Raw genomic sequence first — 25,096 nt, forward strand, 5'->3', positions numbered from 1 at the left:
TGCATGCCAATGACCCGGTTCAGCTTCTGGCCAGTCAAATGAGTCCCAGAAGATTCACGGTGGTGGATTTCAGTTATGGTAATGGTCCTAAATGGCAACAGCAGGTCAGGTAGTTCTCTCTTTTTGTAAATGACCAGTGTCTGGCATATTGAGAATGTTATTTTCCCAGTCAGCAGCTCACACCCAAATGTTTTCAGGACTTGCTAGCTGTAGGCTACAAAGATGCATATAGAGTTGAATGTTAAGGAATCAACAATTGATATCTCCACTTCTGAACATAGTGTCAAGAAAGTCAAAGTTACAGAATCAAAATTATACTGCATGAAAAGGGTCCCTCAACCCACCGAGTTTATGCTGATCATCAGGCACCAACTTATAGTAATCTCCTTTTATTCTCCACACATTCCCATCAAAGCCTCTACTCCACTCTACCTGAACACCTCACACTCCATTCTCAGATTCTTCTTCTAGTTAACCATACACTTGTGGACAATTTTCAGCAGATAGCTACCTAACGTAATTTTAGGATGTGGGAGGAAACCAGAACATCCAGAGGAAAATAACGTGTTCACAGAAAAACGTGCAAACTGAACAGCGCTGGACGTCAGGGCTGAAGGCATCTAGTAAAGCTGCAAGGTAGCAGCTCTATCTGCCCAGTGTTTCCATGCCAACCAAGTATCTATAGTAATCCCATTCTCCAACACGTGGCCCATAGTTCTCTACCCTATGGCATTTAAAGTGCTCTGGACTTCTGTTCCAGGTCCAGCACGTTCTAAATTTCAACATCATTCTGGATGAAAGGAATTCCTCATCCAATCCCTCGGAGTCTCCTCATCTTAAATCTACATCCTCTGGTCATAAATGCCTGCTAAGGGGAAAAACATTTTCCCCCTTAGCAAAGAGATCCACTTATCCTACATCAGAACATGTTGCTCAGAAACAACAGCTTCCAAGAATCCAAATCTTTTTCCCTTAAACAACTGAAAAGTCATGACTTCCATATATATTCTTGCCTTTTTTTTTTGGTATTCATTGATTACTGAGGAAAACGTGTTAATTCGGATCAGTGGAAGGGGAATAAGAAGTCCTATTCCTCAACCGGACTTAGTGAGATAAAGTACCAGAAGATTTGCTGTCCTGTTATTTACTGAATCTAACTTTCAGTGTATTACTTACAATGATTCCTATGTTACAGCAGTGACTGCATTTGGAAATTCATTATGAAACTCTTCAAGATATCTAGAAAGTACACGTACAGTACTTCATTAAGAACATGCCAAAAGTGAACATTCCAGAACGTGGCCCTTAGGATAATATTATGCAAGTCTGTCACCACTAAAACAAATTGGTTGGAAAATAAATTTTCCTTTCATGCACAGACACCAAGCAGCAACTTCAGAGGGGAGGAAGGGGGCAGAGGGCATTCTAAGAAAATCTATTTGTGAATAAGGATGATAAGTAAAGATGAGAGGAAAGAAACAAATCTCTGTGAGCTGTTCTCATAAAGTAAAGACGCATTTCAGAACCAAAAGAAAACAAAAATAAAGCACAGCAGGAGACTGACATGCAAATAGATTATCATTGCTAGAAAAATGTACCACTGGGAAATTTCTGCTGAAAGTTAAAACAAATTCAAAAGCTAAATGAAGGTTAACGTTGTTTAAGCTGACATTTAAGCAAAATTAACCCGTGTCCCAACAGAGAAAAACAAATGTAAGTTACTTTTACTAATGCCTAATTTGTTGTCTATACAGTGCTTTGTAAAAAGTATTCAGCCCCCAACCCTTTATTCACATGAGTATTATAACCAGGGATTTTGATCCAGTTAACTGAAATTTCTTTCGTGTGAATAACATGCTTCTATCCCCCTCCCTAACAAAACCCCAAAAACCAAAAATTGTAAAGCATAAACAACTAAAAACAAAAGCTGAAATGTCAGCAATTCAAAGTATTCATCCTCTCTTGCTCAGTACTTAGCTGAACCATCACTTGCAGCTATTACAGCTAGTAGTCTTTTTCGATAAGTCTCTATTAGCTCTGCACAATAGAGCAATATTTTCCCAGTCCTCCTTGTAAAATTGCTGAAACTGTGCCAAGTTAGTTGGGGAGTGGCAGTGAACAGAGATCTTGAGGTCTTGCTGGATATGTTCAATTGAGTTAAGGTCAAACTTTGACTAGGCCATGCAAGGACAACAATTTTCTTCATTCGAAGCCACTTCATGGTTGCTCTGGCAGTGTGCTTTGGGTTGTTGTCCTGATGAAAGATGAACTTTCTCCACAGTTTAGGCTTCTGGCAGAGGATAGCAGATTTTTAATCCAGGATCTCTCTATATTTAACAGCATTCATCTTTCCATCAATCCTGACCAGATTTCCCGTCTTTGCTGCTGAAGAGCATCGCCACAGCATGATGCTACCTCCACCAGACTTTACAGTAGGGATGCTGCTTCCTGGCTGCTGCACAATATTAGATTAATGCCACACCTACCAGCTAGCGTTGAGGCCAAAAATTTCCACTTTAGTTTCATCCATTCACAAGACCTCCTTCCACATTCTTTACAGTATCTTCTAAGTGATGCTTTGCAAAGTCTTTACGTGCAAGGATATGTGTTTTTTTTTCAACCAGGGCTTCTTCCTTGCCACTTTTCCACTTAAAAATACCCTTTTTGTGCAAGGCCTTAGAGATTGTGGAGCCATGAACTTCATCTCCATCTGCAGCTCACTCAGTTACTGTTGTTGTCACAATAGCCTCTCTTGCAAGTGCCATTCTTCTCTGGCAACTAAGTTTTAGAAGGGGTGGTCTGACCTAGGCAGTGTGACTGCCATTTCATAGCTTTCCACTTTTTCATGATGGACTGCACTGAGTTCTGAGGTGTGTTCAGTGCCTTTGAAATGGTCTTCTACCCTTCCCCAGGTTTATGCTCCTCTATTATCACTTCCTGACTTGTCTTGAACGCACTTTTGTCTTCATTTTATTGAAAATCTACCATTCCATTAGACCTTACAAAGAGGGGGGCTATTTATTCTTATGAACTCATTGAAAACAGGTGATCCCCCAATTTTCTACATCAACAAACTGGGTGATTTTGGTAAAGTAATAAACAGTATTGTACCTGAGGAAAGTTAGTGTAATAATTACAAACGGGTTAAATACTTTGTCAGCCTCACAGATTTGGTTTTTAATTTGGTAAATTGACGACAGGTAAATTGGTATTTGTTTTAGATATTTTTCTTTTGAGTTGACATGCACAATATTTTGTAGATTAGCTCAAAAAAATCCCACTTCAAAATACTTTAAATTTAGAAATGAAATAGTAAAATGTGAGAATAGTTATGGGAGCTGAATACCGTTTCAAGGCACTGATTTAAGGCTTTGGATCTCTGCGTGCCACTTTAAAACACAGAGATGAAATAACTTTTTACTTCAACTCAAACTAGATTAGTAAAATTTCATATTTTATGAAACAAATACAATAGTTACCTATTTTCTCATATGAACTTCAACTTAACCATTTAAAAACCTAATCACAACATAAAAATGTTAACATTTGTGCTAATATGTGATAATTTGTGATCAACTAATTCTTTATTTTTGTCTGTGAAGAATTTAGTTTAATCGACTCATTTTAGAATGAATCAAAGATCATGTGGGAGCTGGGGATTTGAAACCTGGGGTATCGGTAAGTCCAATATGTTTGCTATCCCATTTAATGGCCATATAAAGCATCCATGAACACGGCAAAATGTTCTGCTGTGCCAGGATGAAGGTATCTGTGCTTAATTGTGGAATAGGAACGCCATCTCTAATTCAGAGTGTGCTGTGGTATGGCTTGACTGGTTAGGGCAGGGGTCAGCAACCTTTACCACTGAAAGAGCCACTTGGACCCGTTTCCCAAAGAAAAGAAAACACTGGGAGCCGCAAAATCCGTTTGACATTTAAAATGAAATAACACTGCATACAACGTTTTGTTTTGCCTTTATGCTATGTATAAACAAACTATAATGTGTTGCATTTATGAAATTGATGAACTCCTGCAGAGAAAACGAAATTACATTTCTGCATGCAACAAAAACATGTTGACCTCCGAAAAAAAGACGTTGGGTTGAAGGTTACTTTTAAGTAAAATACTCAACGTCTATTTGAGTCCTTCTTGTATTTATGAAAAACGCCAAACTTAAATTTGCCGCCAGCAGCAAACCAAAAATAACGTCAGCCAGCTGTCAACCTGAAAAATAAAAGGACTATTTCACTGAACAATGAAAGCATATGAATATACGTAAAATAATAGGCAATTAAAATATTTATCATCCTTGTTCAGGTTGACTCACACCTGACAATGCAGTCGTATTCAGTAGGGATGGATCGATGCTTAGGGGAGTGACCAGGAAGGATAATGTGTTTTTTTCCTCTCTGAACTCACAGAAGCGTTTCCCAAACGATGTTTGCATTGCGATGATTGCCCAATGTAAATACTCCAAATTTATCATGTCGTGACCTTTTTTGAACTCTCTCAAATTGGGGAAGTGAGACAATGTGCCTTTCTGTAAATCTCTGGCAAGCAACGTCAACTTGCGCTCGAATGCCAAAACATCCTCCAACATGTGCAGGGCTGTACGTCCTTACCCCGTTGAAGAGCTGTGTTCAGCGTGTTCAGGTGCGCTTTTATGTCTACCATGAAGTGTAGCTTTTCCAGCCACTCTGGCTGTTCCAGCTCAGGAAAGGTGAGCCCTTTGCTGCCCAGGAAAGTTTTCACTTCTTCCAGACACGCGACAAAGCGTTTCAGCACCTCCCCTCTGGACAGCCAGCGATAAAAACACGTTGTAGCGGTTGCTACACGCAGTCAGTAAACTGCAGTCAAAGATAGCTTTATTCGAACTAAACAGCCTTGCTTTTAAGCCTCCCTCAACCCGCCCCCCATGGGCGCGGATGCTGCAAAAGACACGTACTCACAAACCCCCGTAGGCTATCTCCCTTAGCCTGAACGCTGGCTAATTGTGAGCCGGTTCGGATGTGTCAGGAAATGGGTCGCCACAAAGTCTTATTTAGATTGTACAAGATCACCATAATCTTCAAATTTAGATTTACATTTCAAAAACTAACAAACTAACATAAAATACATTTTAATTAAATACTGACCATGTAGCGGTGTGCTACACGCAGCGCTAAAATTACGACACGGAGTCGGTAACTGCAGTCGAAGGAAAAAACTTTATTCGAAATCTTCAGCCTCACTTTTAAGCCTCCCTCAACCTGCCCCCCATGGCGCAGAGGCTCCAAAGCTCTGTGCTCGCAAACCCCCGTAGGCTATCTAATTGTGAGTCAGTTCGGATGTGCCAGGAAAAGGGTCGCCACAACCAATTATTTCCCAAAGCAACAGGGAGCCGCAGCACAGACGTAAAAGAGCCACATGCGGCTCCGGAGCCGCGGGTTGCCGACCCCCGGGTTAGGGATAAAAGATATGATGAAGGTGAAAATTCCCTAATACTCACTTCCCAACTGGGACTAAAATGATTAAATTCTCCACTCTGCTCCACTTGGTCACTTGACACAGCTATTCTCTTCCCAAACGATTTTTAGCATCATAGTAGCTCTTCAATCACAGACTTTTCAAATGTCTTACCAGCTGTTATGTAATACTTACATTTATCCACTTACAATATTTACTTACCTTAAGGTCATTCACATGTTCCTTTATATTAACAACATGGAGGGAAAAAAATCAAATAAAAACACAATAAAGAAATCTGAAATGTTGGCAAGTACCTCCTCAGCTCTATATTTCTGTCAAGTTATCTCTTACATTATTCTGTAAAGGTAAACAAGAAGAGGATACGTTTGCACACAATAGCTTCCTTTAATGTAGGAACATTATTCCAACAATGAAAGGATCATTACTGAATCAAATTATCACATATTAGCACAAAGGTACTAAGGATCGGTCAAAGTAGATGACTTTAAAGAGCATATCTAAAAGGAACAAAATGGAGTGAAGAAGCAGAGATGTTTCAGAAGTTCCAAAGCTTAGGGCTTTGGAAATGGAATTGGAGTTGGTTTCTTATTCTCACATGTACCAAAATACAGTGAAAAGCTTAAGCTGCATTACTGTTAATACAAATCAAATCATTACACAGTGCTTTGAGGTAGTACAAGGTAAGCAATAACAGAATGCATAAAAAAGTGTAACAGCTACAAAGAAAGTGTCGTGCATGATCACAATAAGGTAGATTGTAAGGTCAGAAATTCACCTCATCATAGCAGGGAACCATTCTTATAACAGCAGGATAGAAGCTTTCCTTGAGTCTGGTGGCACATGATTTCAGGCTTCTGTATTTTCTGCCCGAGAGAACAGCAGAGGAGAGAGAACGTCCAGGGTGGATGGTGTCTCTGATTATGCTAGCTGCTTTATTAAGGGAGCAAGCAATATAGAAGAGGCCACTAAGATCACAGCATAGAGGTCAAAAACAGAAAAGCAGATACCACTTGGATGGATACAGGGCTGGAAAGCATTTAAAAAAAGGGGCAGCTTGAGATCATGGATATACAGGCGGCACCCGTTTTTTGAACGTTCGCTTTACGACAGCTCGCTGTTACGAAAGACCTATGTTAGCACCCGATTTCACTAACCAAAGAGGATTTTCACTTTTACAAAAAAAACGTCCGCTTTACACGCGTGTTTACCCCGAGAAAGACTACCATGACCGTGAAGCCTTGTGCAGGCAGTTGTGTACATATGCGTGTACATGCATAGGTGTGTACATGCACATGCATTTACATGCCGATTTTTTTTTCTCCAAATCGATTTTAGCTCACTGTCTTCCCGATTTTGATAAGTGAAACTACACCATACATACAATATTTCTACTTTATATAGGCTGTATATTTATCATATCATTCCTGTTTTTACTATATCTTCATGTTATTTTAGGTTTTGTGTGTAATTTGGTAGGTTATTTTTTCTGGTCTGGGAACGCTCAAAAATTTTTCCCATATAAATTAATGGTAATTGCTCCTTCACTTTATGACATTTCGGCTTACAAACGGTTTCATAGGAATGCTCTACCTTCGGATAGTGGGGGAAACCTGTATCTAAAAGCAAGCAAGAGGCACTGTTTAACTGCCAGTCATTATGAATCAGCAAGTATAAAGGACAATTGAGAGTTTTGTGTTACCACGTTTACAAAAGGGACAAACACTGCAACTCCACTGTGCAAAGCTCTTTAATTTTCACCTCTTCCTGTGTTAATGTTCAAGGCTGGAAAAGTTAATTTTCAAATTCTCTTAACCCATCTTCACCTAGCTGTTCCACTGGTGTTCAGGAAATGTTGAGAGATAGGCTTGCCGTAAACAATAAATATCTGAAATGAGATCCTTCACTTTCACTAAATCCTCAACCATCTCCCTCAATCGATTTCTTAGTAAAAATCTTTTTACGTCTTTTCCAGTTAATTGCTGCTATCTATGTATAATTACAATTTCTCCCATTACTGTTTTCTATACCTTTGTTCAAGTGCTACAGATTTCTAAATAGGACATTTTCTAATTGATCTGTGATTTCTCAAAATCAGCAACCAAGTAATTGAAATACATTGAACTTAATACCAGGTTTTTAATTGATCAAATTTCATAATGTGTAAAATGAGCAGAAAGCTATTTTCTCAAACTGTTTTATTCATGTAGCTTTTCATTTAGAGAATTCATTACAACAGTAATAATCACATGCTTTTTAGAGATGTCACATCAAATTAGGTTACAGAAAAACATTACTCCCTTTCATAAATTCCTTTAAATTAGATAGTGAAATAATGACATTGAAAATTGAATACATATTTTTCAATGCAATGAGATATGTGCCCGCAGAGTACAAAATTAATTTCATGAAGGACAACATTTCTATCCCATGTTTCCTCACACAGTACTCTAGGTTTTAGGAAGTATTCGTGAAATTAAAGCACAAAAATCAAAATCCCAAATTACAGCATGTGGTAATCCAATGTAACAATTATCAAAAGCTTTCTTTCCTTTAAACTAGTGAGTGGACCTTACCGTAGTTAAATTCAGAGTATTTCAATGTTGTATAAAAGGCAGATTACAAGGTTCACGATATCTTTTCTAATGGCATTTAAGTTAAATTTTAATACAATGTTATGATTAGGAACATTGCTCTTAGGGAAATTTGCACTGTTTCATGTGAATCTAGACCATTTTTCAAATATGCCTTGCCACAAATGGCACTTGAAGCCCAAAAGCCTTTAAAAAGTCATCAGCACAAGCAAAAGATATGAGCCCATACAACATCCTAGTGCTGAAAAACTGCCTTCCACAACTAAACATGCCCATAGCCAAACCATTCCAATGAAGTTGCAATGCTGGCACCCACTTGATATTGTGGAAAATCACCCAGATGTATTCCATTCACACAAAGCAGGATAAATGCAATCTGGCTAATTACCGTCTCATCATTCTGCTTTCAATCATCAAAGTACTGAACTGTTGTCACAATGCCAATAAACAGCAGATTCACCAATTAGTTACTCACTGAAACCCATTTTGGGTGTTACTACGACCATTCGGCTGCAGATCTCATTTCAGGCTTGGCCCAAACATGAACTCTAAAGAGCTAAGTGCACCTACTCTTTGCATCAAGCTAGGATTTCAACAAATATGCCATCAAATTACACTGAACTAAAGTAAATGGGCATTAAAAGGGAAAGCACATCAGAGGATAGAGTCATACAAAACAAATATATTTGCCAATGACTGCATAACATTCAATTGCATTCACAATACCTCAACATGTATCAAGACGTGGACAGCACTTAGCCATGAGCTAATTAGTAGTAAATAAGACTCAGGACAAAAGCTTCCATTAATAACTACCTCTGACAAGAGGGAATCTAACTACCTACTCTTGTCAATCAATGGCACCACCATCAATATTCTGATCACCATTAACCTGAAATTCAGCTGAACCAATGGAGCAAGTGTTTAGCTAGATCTACTTGGTTCACAGGGCAACCACAAAGAATTTATTCACTGCACCATTCAGGTGTACAGCAGTGTCTGCTTGAAGTTGGGAAAAAGAGTGAGCAGTCACATCAGGCAGCTTAAAAAGCAGTAAAATTTTTGTCCCTGTTGTTGCTGCTGCCCTTAATTTTGTGCACTCTAAAAATGCACAGAGAAAAATCAAAATAAATGCATTAAAATGTCAAAATTATTCAAATTTTAAGCAGATTTTGCCAAGTATAAATACGCTTGATAATTTGCTAAGAGCAAAAGAACAGGAGGATCGCATTGTTTAATGCACTGCCATAACGGAAACAAAAGCTACATAAAAACAACAACTAATGAATTCATTAAACATCATTGCCCTTTTATTCCACAGAGGCGGCTGCTGCATATAAATTTGATGGATGGTATTCAGACTTGTGAAAATCTGTTACTAGAAAGGATGCTGATGGAGCGCCACCTGGTGAATAAACTTGATACTATCACAACTTTGTGATTTTACTGGACAGAATTTCAATTCGCTGTTAGCATGATCAAAAACATGAATCTCGAATCTGCTCCATGGTTCCCTCACTTCTGCAGCTAGCTTCTCTTGTACCACAGTCAACAGCCATTGCATACTTCATCTAATATATGCACAACAGTCTGAGAGAGGATATGGCAATGTTTAAGCAAGCAAAGCAACTGTCCAATCTATCAGTGATTAATGACATTGAGATGATGGTTATCAGGTTAATATAGAAATTGAGATAAATTGTTCCAATATATTTTGTTACTTCAGAACTGAAAATCAGTTGCCTGGTGATTTTTTTTCCCCACAAATTGTAATGTCATCAGCAAAGAAGAAATAGCCTTCCCCGACGCCTTTCAAATCATTGTCGGGGACTTCAAACAGGCTTGTTTGAAGATATCGCTGCCCAATTATTACCAACATATCAGATGCAGCTCCAGGGGTGCCAGCACACTCAACCACTGCTATGCTACTTATAAAGAATACTTTCTGTTTGATCCCTAGACCGCATTTTGGAAATCTAATCATTTGGCTGTCCTCCTACCTACAGACTGGCAGAAGCTAACAGAGCAAGGCTCCGGAAGTCAGGTCAGGAGCCAGAGGAGTGGCTACGGGATTGCTTCAAGTCTGTGGACTGGGCAGTGCTCAGGAACTCAGAGGGCCTGAACGAATTCACAGACTTCATAAAAACAGTCGTAGTGTGTGTCCCCACAAAATAATTCAGTCTTTCCCATCCAGAAGCTCTGGATGAACCATGACATCTGCAATCTGCTGAGGCATTAGAGTCTGGCAACCAAATAAAACACAAGAAGTCCAAGTATGATCTCCAGAAAGACATCTCACACACAAAGGAGCAAATCCGGCCCAAACTTGAATCACAGTAGGATGCTCGACGGCTGTGGCAGCTTGAATGCTACCACTTCCTACAAAGTGAAACCAAGCAACATAGCCAAAGGTTTCACTCCTATCAGCTCAATGACTTTAATGGTTGCGTTGAGTGTAAAAACATGGAGCCACCTTCGCAAATTCCCACAGCTCCTGATGACCGTGATTTCAGTCTGAGGCCAACATAAGAACATCCTTCAGGAGGGTGAACCCACAGAAAACATCTGACCCAGACAGAATACCTGGCTGAGTACTAAAAAACCGCTCAGCATTCAATACCATCATCCCCTCAAAACTAATCAGTAAGATCCTAGATCTAGGCCTCAGAACCTCCTTGTGCAACTGTTCCCTCACTTGCAGACCCCAGTCAGTTTGAATTAGTAACATCTCCTTCACAACCTCCATCAACACTAATGTACCGCAAGGCTGTGTGCTTAGCCCCCTGCTCTACTCACTTTATACTTAGTCTGTGAGGCTAAGCACCACATTCAAGCTTGCTGAGAACAACACAGTCACTGGACGAATCAAAGGTAGTGATGAATCGGCATATAGAAGGGAGACTGAAAATCTGGCTGAGTGGTGCCACAACAACCTCTCACTCAATGCCAGCAAGACCAAGGAGCTGATTATTGACTTCTGGAAGAAACCAAAGATGCATGAGCCAGTCCTTATCAGGGGATGAGAGGTAGAGAGGATCAGCAACTATAAATTCCTTGGTATTATCTTTACAGAGGATCTGTTCCTGGTCCAGCACGTGCCATTACAAAGGAAGCATGACAGCACTGTCACTTTCTCAGAAGCTTGCAAAGATTTGGCATGTCACCTAGGACTTTGACAAACTTCTTTAAATTTGCGGTGGAGAGTACATTAACTGATTGCATCATGGCCTGGCATGGAAACACCAACATCTTTGAACGGAAAAGCCTACAAAAAGTAATGGATGCAGCCCAGTCCATCACGGGTAAAGCCCTCCCCACCACTGAGCACATCTACACGGAGCGCTGTCATCAAGGACCCCCACCATCCAGGCCATGCTCTCTCCTCGTTGTTGCCATCAGAAAGGAGCCACAGGTGTAAGACCACCAGGTTCAGGAACAGTTATTACCTCAACCATCAGGCTCTTGAACCAGAGGGGAGAACTTCACTCACCCTATCACTGAACTGTTCCCATAACCTACGGACTCACTTTCAAGGACTTTTAAGCTCATGTTTTGATATGTATTACTTTTTTTTCTTTTTGTATTTACACAGTTGTTGCCTTTTGGCTGTTTGTCCATCCTGTTGGGTGCAATGTTTCATTAATTCTTTTGTGTTTCTTATATTTACTGTAAATGCCCACAGAAAATGAATCTCAGGGTTGTATACAGTGACATACATGTACACTGATAATAAAATTACTTTGAACATCTCTGTTACAGAGACACAAGTAGAAGCAGAATTAGGCCATTTGGCCCATCAAGTCTGCTCATCTCCAACTCCCCTGAGACAGTACTCCAGGCAAAGGGCTTTTCCATCGACTGTATGGACCGGACCGTGGCATCAATGAAAGGAAAAGACGACAATTTCTGCTCCATGGTAAATTTGTCATGGTTCATGGACGAGGTGGTTCAATCCCATTCCTGCTGACCTGATTTGCAACTTCTGGCGGTTAAGTGCCTGCCGTTTTACATACGGGGAGCGTAGCAGTTGTTTGAAAACAAACCAAAACCGCTCCGAGACTAAGCACAGTATGACACACTCCAAAAAATAAAGTTCCAAAGTTCAAAAGAGTGTGTTTGATCCTTTATTTAAGAGACCAGCAAGGACAAACAATCTTGTAACTATCTTGAAACTAAAACTAGCAATATAACAAAATAAGCAGTCTAGGCAGTAGTTAGCAATCTTAGCGTATTTAAGCGGTCAAGAAAATAAATCACCCCCTGCCTACTCCCAGGCTCTAAACAAACTAAACTGAACTTAGACAAAGCATGAATACATAACTATATTCATTCACTTCTACCAAGCCCCAACCCCCAAATCTCCCATAATGAACAAGCAACACAAAATACAACACAGAAAGAAAGAAAATAGATACATGGATCCGACCAAGGGCATTCTCCACCATCATTCTTACTGCAGTCTACATCCCAACTCACACTGATGTGAAGCTAGCACTTGGGGAATTCAGTGCTGTGATCAATGTGTTGTGCACAGAACAGAGTATCTCAATGCTTTCCTTATCATCACTGAAGACTTCAAACAAGTTAGCTTGAAGAAGTGTCTGCCTAATTAGCATCAACATGTCACCTTCAAAAATCAGAAAAAAAATCAAACAAGCTTGATCGCTGCTATATATGGTATGTTCCCTCCCTGATATCAGGATCAGACTGGGTCCATAGCATTCTCAAGGGAGAGGGTAACCAGCCAGAAGTCCTGGTACATATTGGCACCAATGACATAGATAGACAAGATGAGGTTTTAAAAGAGAGATTTTAGGGAGCTAGGTAGAAAAATGAGAAACAGGACCTCCAGGGTAGTAATCTCTGGATTGCTGCCTGTGCTGCATGCCAGTAAGGGCAAAAATAGGATGATTTGGCAGGTGAAATTATGGCTGAGGAACAGATGCAGGGTTCAGGGGTTCAGTTCTATGGATCACTGGGATCTCTACTGGGGAAGGCACCGACCTGTAAAAAGGGGACGGGTTACACCTGAACCTGAGGGGGGTCCAATATCCCTGTGGGCAGCTTGGCTATAGTTGTTCAGGTGTGTTTAAACTAATTGGGCAGGGGGATGGGAACTGGAGTGACAATGCTGATGGTAAGGTAGTTGGTGTACAGAGGCAATATGTAGTGAGACTCCTAGCAAGGAGAGGCTGATGATAGGGCAAAATTGCAGTCAACAGGATGAGTTGCAACAGAAAACAGACAGAACTGGAAAGGATGAATACAGGACTGAAAGTGCCATATTTGAATGCACATGGTTATAGGAATAAAGAAAATGAACTGATCAAAATTGATGGGTTTGTTGCAATGTTTGCATACGATACAAAGATAGGTGGAGGGGCAGGTAGTTTTGAGGAAGTAGTGAGGCTACTTAGATTAGGAGAATGGGCAAAGAAATGGCAGAAGGAATAGTGTTGGGAAGTGTATGGTCATGCACTTCGATAGAAGTGAAAGGGTTGACTATTTTCTAAATGGAAAGAAAATACAGAAGTCTGAGGCACAAAGGGACATGGGAGTCCTTGTGCAGGATTCCCTGAAGGTTAATTTGCAGGTTGAGTGTAATGAAGGCAAATGCAGTGTTGTCATTCAAGAGGACGAGAATATAAAAGCAAGGATGTAATGCTGAAACTTTATAAAGCACTGGAGAGGCATCACTTGGAGTATTGTGAGCAGTTCTCAACATACTATCTTAGAAAGGACGTGCTGGAACTAGAAAGGTTTCAAAGGAGGTTCACGAAAATGATTCCAGGATTGAATGGTTTGTCATATGAAGAGCATTTGATGGCTCTGGGCCTCTATTCACTGGAATTCAGAAGAATGAGGGGTGATCTCATCGAAACCTATCAAATGGTGAAAGGCCTTGATACAGTGATATTTCCTAAGGTGGAAAAGTCTAAGACACAGCCTCAGAATAGATGGGTGAGCTTTTAGGATGGAGATGAGGAGGAATTTCTTTAGCCAGAGAGTGGTGAACCTGTAGAATTTGTTGTCACAGGCAGCGGTGGAGGCCAAGTCTTCATGTATATTTAAGGCAGAGGTTGATAGACTCTTGAAGGATAATGTGGTGGGGGGAGGCAAGAAATTGGGGCTGAAAGGAAAAATGGGTCAGCCATGATGACATGGCAGAGCAGACTCAATGGGCCAAATGGCCTATTTCTGCTTCTATATTTTATGGTCTTATGATCTATACCACCAAAAGGAACATGTACTGGTTCCATCCACACTTGGTAAATCCAACCACCTAGCTGTGCGTTACCTTTGTACAGACAGAGAATGAAGAGCGTAGCACCCGTGGAGAGGACAATGATCAGTTTGACAAGGAAGGCAATGGAGCAAATACAAAAACCCTCACATCGGTGGATGGACCATGGTGCTCCCAGTGTGGCCTCCTCTACACTTGTGAGACCCAATGTAGATTGGGGAACCACTTTGTCGAGCACCACAGCTCCAGCTACAAAGAGTAGAATTTCCCAGTGGCCAACTATTTCAATTCCTATCCCCATTCTTGTTCCAACATGCTGGTCCATGGCTTCCTCTTCTGCCATGAAAAGGCCATTCTCAGCTTGGAGGAGCAACACTTCATATTCCATCTAGCCTCTAACCTGATGGCATGAACATCAATTTCTCCAACCTCCCCCTTTCCTCTATGGCCTCTTACCTCTTCTCCTCATCTGCCTGTCAACTACCCTTGCTGCCCCTCCTCCTTCCCTTTCTCCAATGATGCATTCTCCTCTCAGATTTGTTGTTCTCCAGCCCTTTGCCTTGTCCACCTATCACCTCCCAGCTTCTTACTTCATCCACCCTCCCCTACCCACCTTGCTTCTCCTAACACCTTCTAGCTTGACATCCTCTCCTCTTCCCCACCTTCTCATTCTGTTTTTCTCCCCCTTCCTTACCAGGTCTTGGCCCAAAACATCGACTGCTTATTTATTGATAGAGATACTGATGACCAGCTGAGTTCCTGAGTTTTGTATGTGTTGAGTTGAATTGGACCACGTTCAAGGATCTGTCAGCTCAGTGGACCTGAATGAGCATGCTACGTTGTCACTGACTTTATAAAGAACTGTGTGAATGAGCTTGTACCTACAAAACATTCTGAGTCTTTCCCAACCAGAAACCCTGAGAGAACCACAAAACTGGTAAGCAACTGAAGGCCATCTCTGTGGTGTTTAGGACAGGAGATCCAGAGTCATACAAGTTGTACAGGTTCTACATCCAGAAAACCAACATACAGTGGTATGCAAAAGTTTGAGCACCTCTAGTCAAATTTTCTGTTACTGTGAATAGCTGATTTCCAAAAGGCATAAAGTTAAAGATGACACATTTCTTTAATACTTTAAGCAAGAACACTTTTTTATTTCCATCTTTTACAGTTTCAATAACAAAAAAGGAAAAGGGCCCAAAGCAAAAGTTTGGGCACCCTGCATGGTCAGTACTTAGTAACAATACCTTTGGCAAGTATCACAGCTTGTTGGCAAGTATCACAGCTTGTAAGTGCTTTTTGTAGCCAGCTAAGAGTCTTTCACATCTTGTTTGGGGGATTTTCACCCATTCTTCCTTGCAAAAGGCTTCTAGTTCTGTGAGATTCTTGGGCTGTCTTGTATGCACTACTCTTTTGAGATCTATCCACAGACTCTCGATGATGTTTCAGTCGGGGGACTGTGAGGGCCATGGCAAAACCTTCAGCTTGCACCTCTTGAGGCAGTCCATTGTGGATTTTGATGTGGTTTAGGATCATTATCCTGTTCTAGAAGCCATCCTCTTTTCATCTTCAGCTTTTTTTTTTTTTACAGACAGTGTGATGTTTGCTTCCTCCAGAATTTGCTATTTAATTGAATTCATTCTTCCCTCTACCAGTGACATGTTCCCCATGCCACTGGCTGCAACACAAGCCCAAAGAGTGATCGATCCACCCCCGTGCTTAACAGTTGGAGAGGTGTTCTTTTCATGGAATTCTGCACCCTTTTTTCTCCAAACATGCTTTTGCTCATTGCAGCCAAAAAGTTCTATTTTAACTTCATCAGTCCACAGGACTTGTTTCCAAAATGCATCAGGCTTTTTTTTTTGCTTCCAGAATTTACTGAATTCATTCTTCCCTCTACCAGTAAACGCTCTCCATGCCATTGGCTGCAACACAACACAAGCCTAAAGCAATATCGATCCACCCACAAGCTGAACAGATGGAGAGGTTCTTTTCATGAAATTCTGCACCCTTTTTTCTCCAAACATATCTTTGTTCATTGCAGCCAAAAAGTTCGACTCAAAAGGTTCAAAGGAACACCTCAACAAACCTGATGCATTTTGGAAACAAGTCCTGTGGACTGATGAAGCTAAAATAGAATTTTTTGGCCGCAATGAGCAATGGTATGTTTGGAGAAAAAAGGGTGCAGACTTTCAGGAAAAGAACCCCTGTCCAACTGTTAAGCACAGGGGTGGATCAATGATGCTTTGGGCTTGTGTTGCAGCCAGTGGCACAGGGAACATTTCACTGGTAGAGGGAAGAATGAATTCAATTATATACCAACAAATTCTGGAAGCAAACATCACACCGTCTGTAAAAAAGCTGAAGATGAAAAGAGGATGGCTTGTACAACAGGATAATGACCCTAAACACACATCAAAATCCACAATGGACTACCTCAAGAGGTGCAAACTGAAGGTTTTGCCATGGCCCTCACAGTCCCCCAACCTAAACATCATTGAGAATCTGTGGATAGACCTCAAAAGAGTAGTGCATGCAAGACAGCCCAAGAATCTCACAGAACTAGAAGCCTTTTGCAAGGAAGAATGGGCGAAAATCCCCCAAACAAGAAGTGAAAGACTCTTAGCTGGCTACAAAAAGCACTTACAAGGTGTGATACTTACCAGAGGGGATGTTACTAAGTACTGCCATGCAGGGTGCCCAAACTTTTGCTTTGGGCCCTTTTCCTTTTTTGTTATTTTGAAACTGTAAAAGATGGAAATAAATAAAAACACAAAATGCTGGCAGAACTCAGCAGGCCAGACAGCATCTATGGGAGGAGGTAGTGACAACATTTCTGGCCGAAACCCTTCATCAGGGGTGAAGTAACATGGGATGGTCAAGGGGGGATAAGAAGTGGGGGGAGGGATGAAGTAGAGAGCTGGGAAGTTTAAAGGCTGGAGGGAAATGGGCTAGGGGGGGGGAGGTGGAGAATTATGGGAAATAAAAGAGAAAGAAAGGTAGGGCTGGGGAGAGATTATAGTGAGGGGGGAAAAGAGAGAGAAAGAGAACCAGACTAAAATTACAGATAGGGATGGGGTGGGGGGGGGGGGGGCAGGGGTATCAATGGAGGTCTGTGAGTTGAATGTTCATGCCGGCTGGTAGGAGGCTACCTAGGCGGGAGATAAGGTGTTCCTCCATCAACCTGCGTGTGGCCTTATCTTGACGGTAGAGGAGGCCAACGAGATCTAGGTGTTCTTGTACATCAGTCAATGAAAGCAAACATGCAGGTACAGCAGGCAGTGAAGAAAGCTAATAGCATGCTGGCCTTTATAACAAGAGGAATTGAGTATAGGAGTAAATAGGTCCTTCTGCAGTTGTACAGGGCCCTGGTGAGACCCCACCTGGAGTATTGTGTGCAGTTTTGGTCTCCAGATTTGAGGAAGGACATTCTTGCTATTGAGGGAGTGCAGCGTAGGTTCACAAGGTTAATTCCCAGAATGGCGGGACTGTCATATGTTGAAAGATTGGAGCAACTGGGCTTATATACACTGGAATTTAGAGGGATGAGAGGGGATCTGATTGAAACATATAAGATTATTAAGGGATTGGACACGCTGGAGGCAGGAAACATGTTCCCGCTGATGGATGAGTCCAAAACTAAAGGCCACAGTTTAAGAATAAGGGGTAGGCCATTTAGAACAGAGATGCGGAAAAACTTTTTCACCCAGAGCGTGGTGGATATATGGAATGCTCTGCCCCAAAAGGCAGCGGAGGCCAAGTCTCTGGATGCATTCAAGAGAGAGTTAGATAGAGCTCTTATAGATAGCGGGGTCAAGGGATATGGGGAGAGAGCAGGAACGGGGTACTGATTGTGTATGATCAGCCATGATCACAGTGAATGGTGGTGCTGGCTAGAAGGGCCGAATTGCCTACTCCTGCACCTACTGTCTATTGCCACAGACAGACATATCAGAGTGGGAGTGGTCTGTGGAATTGAAGTGCGTGGCCAGAGGGAGATCCCGCCACTGCTGGAGGACTGAGCACCAGTGTTCGGTGAAAGTCTTCCAGTCTGCAGTGGGTCGCCCCAATGTAGAATTCTCCACCTTCCCCCCTAGCCCATTTCCCTCCAGCCTATCACTTCCCAGCTCTCTACTTCGTCCCTCCCCCCACTTCTTATCCCCCCTCGACCAGCCCATGTTACTTCACTCCTGATGAAGGGTTTCGGCCCAAAACGTCGTCACTACCTCCTCCCATAGATGCTGTCTGGCCTGCTGAGTTCTGCCAGCATTTTGTGTTTTTATTTATTTCCAGTATCTGCAGGTTCACTTGTATTGCCTTTGAAGATGGAAATAAAAATGTTTTCTTGCTTAAAATATTAAAGAAATGTGTCATCTTTAACTTTATGCCTTTTGCAAATCAGTTCATCTTTTACTCGCTTAGCTATTCACAGTAACAGAAATTTTGACCAGGGTGCCCAAACTTTTGCATGCCACAGTAAGTTCAAAAGTACAATTTCAGATTTAACCAAAGTTACAGAAAGAAATTCAAGTTGTAGCAGGGCTTGCACGATATGACTTCCTACAAAGTGAAACCAGGTTGCATACGCATCACCTCCAGGTAAGCTCAATGCATGCATTATACATGCTTTGAAAGGGAGAATAATGACACACCTAACCAAGCCCCAGGACTCCTGACAACCTTGTGATCTCAATCACTGGAGCCAGCTTCAGAGCATCCTTCAGGACGATGAACCCACACAAAGCCTCTAGTCTAGATGGTACACCTGCTCAAATGCTGAGCAGGTAGACGACCTAGGCAGACGAGCTGGGTGCTGTAGTCAAGGAAATCTTTAACCTCTAGCTTCTGTGGTCTGAGGTTTTTACCCGTTTCAGAAGGGCATCTTTAGTACTAGCATCCAAGGAGAGTGTGGAGACCTGCCTCAAACACTGCAGTATGGTAACACATACATCCATCCTAATGAAATGCTTTGAGAGACTGGTTATGTTGTGAATATTCTCTAACCTTAGAAAGGACCTAGATCCACTTCAATTTCTCTATTTCCACCACAGGTCCACAGCAGGTGCTATATCACTGACTCTCTGCTCTGTTCTGGACCATTTGGATAACAGAAATGCATACGACAGGTTCATCAACTTGATACCACCATAACAGGCCATATTTCAAATCGTCACTGGTCATGTTGGTCTCACAGGAGTGAGACAGAACATCAGACTGAAAGGTGCCACAGTAATGACCTCACACTCAGTGTCAACAAAACCAAGGAACTCATTGTTGACGCAGAGAGCAGAAGTCAAGAGACCACATGCCAGTTCTCTTTGGTGAGTCAGTTAGCCACTTCAAATCCTTCAGCATCATCAGGGGCCAGTGCATAAATGTAATCACAATGTATGTTCACCTCTAACTTGTCAGAAGCTCAGAGGTCAGAAGGGAGATTAGGCATGTCATCAAATTCTTAAACACACTGCTACAAATGCACCATTGAAAGGACAGTGACTTGTTGCATTCTGATGTGGTATGGCAACTCCAAAGCGCAGGAACGCAAGAGGTTGCAGGAAGTACTGGACACAGCCCTCTGCACCACCAACAGCATCTGAAGAAAGTGCTGGCACAAGAAAGTGGTATCTCAAGGATCCTCATCTTCTAGTTCCTGCTCTCTTCTTGTGGCTACAGTTGGGCAGGTACAGAAGCCTGGCATCCTACTTCATCAGGTTCAAACAACTACTTCCCTCCAACCATCAGGTTCCTGAAATCACCTGAACAAGCCTAATCTTACCTTAGCGAGGGAACACTACAAAATACCTTTTTGCATTATTATAGGGTTTTATGCACTAATGTCATCTGGCAGTCTTTTTTTTTCTTCACACTTGTGCAATTTATGTGTAGTTTAATCTCATTAATTTAGTAATATACACTGTTGTCTGAGTCTGTGTACCTGCGATGCAGCTATTAGCAGGTTTTTTTTCATTGTACCTGTACCTCACCACAGTTGTGGTTGACTATTGATTACTCGGGGCGTGGAAGGTTACAGAAAGAAGGCAAGAAATGAGGTTCAGAGGGAAATGGATCAGCCATGATGAAATGGTGAAGCAGACTCAATGAGCCAAATGACTTAATCACGCTCCTATATCTTAATAAACTTGACTTGCTATGAGAACCATCACTCAGGTAGTCACACTACTGTGCGGAAATATTAAACTCCAGGATTTCAAATAGTTAACCTTCAAATGCACTTATTACTGAATATACGTGTGCACCCAAGGTCCACTCCACCAACTTTTCCCTTTTTTTTGTGACAATACTGATTTCCATCAGGGGTAATTTCATGGGAACCAATACCTTCTGATATTTTGTCTTGAAATGAAATAGAAGTTGGGTGTTTTCGACAGCAGCTAAGTGGTACTTATCTCCATCCAGTTTCTGCAGAGCTGGAAGATTTTCACCTTCAAAGCACTAAGGCAAATCACAGACTTCACTATAACTTTCCTAAATAAGACCCAACAACAGCACCAAGTGTCACAATTTGCATGGATCAGCTTTTTAACTACCATAAACAGCAGCTTTTCCAATAGGTTTCTCATTCCCTCAGTGCCATCACTTAGTTTTTTTTAAATATACTTAAACAATATTGTTTCCAACCAAGGATACTGTGTCCACAAGGAAATAAATATATGACATTAGCATATACCTTAATTAATAGGTAACAATACTAAAATATGCACATTTGCAAGGAAATGCTGACTGTTCTGCTTGAAACTCGCAGTTCCCTATGTAAAGCTCAGAAAGTTGGGGGGGGGGGGGGAGGAGGGGCGGAATTTACTGTACATGCGTGCAAATGCCAAAACATTTTCCACACTATTTTCACTGGGGAAACCATTCAACGCACTCTGGCACAAACAAATCCCCTCCACTAGTTTCAATGGGGCTGAATGTCCTTAGGGGTTGAGGCAAGGGTCAGGTTTTTAATGTTGTTGCTTAACTTTATTTTCAATTCAAGATCTTTTCAAATTTTAATTTTTTTTTAAAAAACCCCTGTATTTTTGAACGCTTCTGAATGACAGAAGTATTCAAAGCCTTTGACAGCTTTGCCTCGGGCCTTAGGCACCTGTCAGTGTTTTTCCAGCAGTTTCACGGGTAGGACTTGTTTTGGCTTTCCTAAACAAACTTAACAGATTTATTGTCATAGACCGACACACACAGGATATATATGTCAGAACAATCAGCTTTCTGTACAGCAGCTTAATTTAAACTAAATTATTCAGCAAAGGCCCTACTGTGGTTGGAGCCTGCTTCATCAGAGGCACAAGGTGAGTGCAGATGGGCTGTCAAACTGTAATGAACCCAGACACCTAGCTACTGTCAGTTAGTACCAAATCCCCATTTCCACATCTCTACCACAATGAGAAAAACAAGCTAAATACTTAAACAAGTAACACACACAAAAATGCTGGAGGAGCTCAGCAGGCCAGGCAGCATCTATGGAAAAAAGTACAGTCGACATTTCGGCCCAAATCATCGACTGTACTTTTTTCCATAGATGCTGACTGGCCTGTTGAGTTCCTCCGGCATTTTGTGTGCATTACTTAAATGGATACATAGTTAGCCCTGATCTGAACTCGGAGGACTGATGGACCACTCTTAGTCAGGCCTCTATCCTTTGACCTGTTTGGCACGGATGACTCTACTAAGAGTCAAAGCACAAGGCCCTGACTCCAGCCAACATAGCTCTCTGGGTCATTGAGACATGCAAGCCCACACCCAAAGGACAAGATTGTGATCCTTAAACAAGTACATTGTTTCAATAAGCATAATGATTTCCAGAGATGAGGAACATTAGTTACTCAAAATAAACTGAAGCTGGGATTACAAATAAAACTGGAATAGTATGTTCACATCTCCTTCTTCCAAGAACAATTAATTCCCTTGGCCTGTTCCATCACCACTGAGGTGCATCTTCTCTCTCCTTGAAATATATTTTATTGAAGAGAATTTATATGCATACACTAACAAATAAAATGCACCAATAAGTAATTTTGCTGTTTTTCTCTAACTATCACTGAATAAAACTTCCTGGTATCTTCAAGAAGCACACAAATCTAATGGACACCGTGATTCAGTGCACCATTCTGAATTAACTATACCTTCACAATACAAATAAAAATGTCAGTTTCTTGAGGTTAGCAATAGTTCAGAGGTAGCACATTTGTCTCCATGTAAGAAGTGTTGAGATTTTAAGTTTAAAAACACAGATTCACTAGAGTAATGAGCCAATTTTCAACATCACACAGATGCAAAAAGATCACATGGCTCCAGTCGAACACAAATAGTACTGCCAAGCCTGGTTCACTGTTCAAAGCAATCATGTGTTATCTGACAATTCCCTCCACCTGACTTGGCAAGAATCAATGATCTATGTTTAAGTGCAAATATTACCAGCACACACTTGAATGGCCTTACAAAGTTTAAAACCTTACGCAGGCTCTCTTTAAACAAAACAGATTTGAGTGGTCTTCACTGTCTTGTTACATTAATATGCCAAGACCCAAAGTAGGTTCTGGGTTGCCATGAGGCTGTCGACTTGGGATCGTAAAGCAGCCTGGCCCCTCTGTGTTGCTGAGAAGGACGTGAGTCTCATCCCCAGACGGGTCAAAGGAACAGAGAGCACATTGACCACTCTCACCTGACGTGTATTGACAAACTCTGGTGGATGAATAGGCGACTCACCCTCGGTGTTACACAGGGCCACCAATGAAGCGAAGCAAGTGTGGGACAAGTGCCGGTCCGCGCCTAGGACCCGTCCGGCTTTGCAGGAAACCCCGAGCCAGGCCACAGACAACCGAACTGGGTTTTGGCCAGCATCAAAACGCCACGCAGCAACCCTCAGCAACTCCCAGGATACTCACCTGTCCTGCACCGCTTTCCCGTCGCTCCGACAACTCCTTCCCTCCGGCCGGTAGAGCTTCCCCAAAGGTTCCGGGGTCGGCTGCGTTCCGGCGGACGCAGTCTGAATGTCCGCAACAACAACAACCTGCGTTTCTGTGGCACCCAGTCCATGTTCAGTGCCGCTCCAGACGCTGATTCTGTGTTTTTAAACCTAAAAGCTCGATGAGGGAGCATCTTAAAAGATATTGGTAGTTGAAAGGTCACCGATAATGAAACGCAGATCTCTTGGAGAGTTCAAGGAGGGATGAAAATGTGTTTTTTTTTAAAGAGGACAATGCTGCAGCAGAGCAGACAACATCTGTGGCGATATAAAAAAAAACCCACAGGTAACATTTTAGGTCAATGAATTTCACCAGAACTGAAGAAAAATACTGATAAAATAAGTTCTAAGTTGCAGTAAAAAGGGAAAAGAGATGAAAAGATATGTTTTAAAAACTTGATAGATTGCAGGTAAGAGAGACTGCTTGTACAAGTGGCGGTGGTGTTAGCTTCATCTGGATGGTGAAGGCTAGAGAGTAAGAAAAGGTCTGTTCTGTGTTGATGTAAGTTCTGAGAAATCTGAGGAGAAGAAGAAAAAATAAATGCTGAAAATGTGAGACGTCGCTTTTGAATTCCACGTGCTTTCGAGGCTCATTGTTAGCTGGTAAGCATGAACATAGAACAGTACAACACAGAAACAGACATGTGGCTAATCTGTCCAACAGGAAGGACCCGTGCTGCATAGAACTTTGGCAAGAAGGATAAGGCTTAGCGCACGTGTTCCGTCTATTTCTTGGTAGGAATCCATGGTTTGCTGGTCACAGGTGGCCAGGCAGACCTATCCCACGGGTTGCATATTGTGCTCCTGGGCTCTACACTATGCACAATTCACAGATGATCTGTAGTAACTCAGAATCGGGTTTATTATCACTGACACATGTCATAAAATTTGTTGTAACAGTATGATCACAACATAAAAATCACTGTAAAGTACAATAAAAGTAAATGGATAGATAGTTAAATAATACAAGTGGGGAACAGTGAGCTAGTGTTCTTGAACCATTCAGATATCTGAGAGCAAAGGGCAAGAAGCTGCTCTTAAAACCTTGTGTGTGCCTCCAGGTTCCTGTACCACCTCCTTGAAGTTCAAATGAGAGGAGGGTAATCCCTGATTGTGAAGGACACCACCTCCTTGAGACAGCATCTTTGAAGATGTCCTCAAAGGAAAGGAGATTGTTGATCTCCTTGCTGACAATCAACACAGGCGCACCTCAACAATGCACGCTTAGCCCACTACTCTACTCTCTCCGTACCCATCACTGTGACTAGGCACAGCTCAAACACCATCTATAAATTTTCTGAGATAGCTGCCGTCGGTAGAATCTCAGACGGCGACAAGGAAGCATACAGGATTGAGACAGATTGGCTGGTTGAGTGGTGTGGCAACAACAACGTTACACTCACCCTCAGTAAGACCAAGGAACTGATTGTGGACTTCAGGAAGGGGTAGTCAAAGGAACACACATCAATCTTAGGCAAGGAGCCAGCAGTGGAAAGTGTGAGCAGTTTCAAGCTCCTGGGTGTCAGCATCTCTGAAGATCTCTCCTGGACCCAACATATTGATGCAATAATGAAGAAAGCAATCCAGCAGCTGTATTTCATTTGAAGTTTGAGGAGATTTGGTACATCACCAAAGACTCTAACCAATTTCTACAGATGTACTGTGGAGAGTATTCTGGCTGGTTGCACTGGCATCTGGTATGAGTGTACCAACACACAGGATCAGAAAATGTACATTCAACCAGTTCCATCGTGGGCATTGACCTCCCCAGCATCAAGGACATCTTCAAACAACGATTTCTCAAAAAGG

The 25,096-nt window shown here is 41.8% G+C and overlaps 1 protein-coding gene across 3 annotated transcripts in view; it reads right to left on the reverse strand.

Moving 5' to 3' along the window:
- psme3ip1 (proteasome activator subunit 3 interacting protein 1) overlaps positions 1 to 23,297 on the reverse strand; it is a 131,987-nt gene extending 108,690 nt beyond the window's left edge. The window contains exon 1 of one of the 3 annotated variants that reach the window (XM_059992687.1): positions 23,208 to 23,297. The gene's annotated coding sequence lies outside the window, so the exon portion shown is untranslated. The other 2 variants (XM_059992686.1, XM_059992688.1) reach the window with 2 other exon arrangements.
- Between the last annotated feature and the right edge of the window lie 1,799 nt (positions 23,298 to 25,096).

Source organism: Hypanus sabinus, chromosome 17, assembly GCF_030144855.1.
Source record: "Hypanus sabinus isolate sHypSab1 chromosome 17, sHypSab1.hap1, whole genome shotgun sequence".
NCBI classification, from domain to species: Eukaryota; Metazoa; Chordata; class Chondrichthyes; order Myliobatiformes; family Dasyatidae; genus Hypanus; species Hypanus sabinus.